This window comes from Canis lupus, chromosome 18, assembly GCF_011100685.1.
Source record: "Canis lupus familiaris isolate Mischka breed German Shepherd chromosome 18, alternate assembly UU_Cfam_GSD_1.0, whole genome shotgun sequence".
Lineage (NCBI taxonomy): Eukaryota > Metazoa > Chordata > Mammalia > Carnivora > Canidae > Canis > Canis lupus.
Genome location: NC_049239.1, coordinates 25,858,791 through 25,860,523, shown reverse-complemented (window position 1 = coordinate 25,860,523; position 1,733 = coordinate 25,858,791).

The following is a 1,733-nucleotide window of genomic DNA, read 5'->3' as shown; positions in this document are numbered from 1 at the left end:
GGCCATGTGCTGGGGGGTGATCGCCAACACCATCTTGGGGGGTAGGAACAAAGGAAGTTTCCAAAGGGACTTTTATACGTTAAAGCAGAGTCACAGGGTTGTGAGGGTCAGGCTAAGGTTGCCTTCTGCCCTCTGCAAAGTGTCCACACGGGGACCACTGAGTCCCTAGAGGAAGGTCACTGCCGTGGCAAGGACTCGTCCGTGGGCTCTGAGCAGTAAGGACACTCGATAATTTCTCTCTTTGTCTCTCACATCACTCCCGGCTTCTCCGTTTGCCTGAAGTGGGGGGCGGGCTCCTGCGGGGCTGCGTGGGATGGGTCAGGGCGTGGGTACCCCGGGACCAGGAGATCTGGGATGTGCCCGAGGGAGGATGAGCCCGACTGTGGGAGGAGAACCTGAGCGCCTTGAGACACAAGGGGTGTGGCCTTGTGCAGGGGGAGGCAGGCACGGGACGCACCTGTGCTGCAGCCTGTGACCGCTGCTGCACAGGGAGCCCGGCCTAGAGGAGCGGCTAGAGGTGGGGCTCCCGTGCCCCTCGGGTCTGAGCCCTGGGGAGACTGTCCCCTGAGCCCCACAGTCAGAGGGCAGCCCCCTCAAACTTGCTGCGGGAGAGGCCGGCCCCAGACCTGCCTGTGGAACGAGGCCTGGCCCCTGGCCTGGGGCAGCGGCAAGGCCTGCGAGACCCTGGCCGCGGCTTGTCCCCTGGTTCCACACTGTCCTTCTGAGGACATCCTCCCCCGGACAGTCCGGGAGCACTCGCCGGAGCAGGGGTGGCCCTGTGTGTTGTGTAGCCTCATCGCAGCCCATGTGGACGCGTCAGGCTCTCCGTGCCCAGGAGTCCCCTCCGGGAGCCCCCGATGTCCTCTGCCTTCGCCAGGCCTCAGGCGTGACACCGGCCGCTGCGCTTGCTGTGGGAGCCGACCGCCTTCTGCTCTGACCCAGGCCCCCACCCTCTGAAACCCGCGGCTTCATCTGGGAGGCGAGGAGTCCCCAGACCCGTTGTCCACACAGAATTCCCCGCCTGCTCCAAAGAGGGCAACCCAGAGCCCCGGCTCCCGCACGATCAGCTGCCACCCTCCCCAGAGCCCCTCCCACGTCCCCGTGCCTGCGCTGTGCTCCCCATCGGCAGACCCAGAACAGGCCCATGGGGGGCTGCTGCCCCGTGGAGACCCTCCCTGCTGCTGGTGGCCTGGTGTCCCTTCCTGTGCTCAGCACCGTGGCGCACGTGGGCCCCAGTGCCCCCCGTGTTTCCCACCCCACGCGTCCTTTGCCACCTTGCTGTCCACGCAAAGTGCACAGACGGGGGGAGCCCCGGGCTCAGGTGCTCAGCCTGCGGGGCCGCTGCACTGGCCTTGAGTTTGAGCGCGGTTTGTGTTCGCTGGCGCTGCCTGGAGATCTGAGGGGCTGCGGCTGCGTCGGGCCCCCGCGGGGCTCCTCCTCTGTCACCCACGACACCGAGACCAGAAGGAGAGCACGCAGAAGCTCGGGTTCTGTCGTCGCAGCATCAAGATGCCCCAATTTGAATATAAACCCTTTTCCAATATCCAGTACCCAAGAGAAATTATTATTCAGGAATTAATCCTATCCCCCAGTAAGCTGAGCCTCGGAGATTGAACTGAAATCCCTAAGTTCAAGTCCACAGGGTTCAAGTACTCAGGAGGAGAACGGCCCCAGACGTGGGGAGGAACGGGAGTTAGTGGCCAAAATCAAGGAGTTCTGTTGCTGTTGGTCCC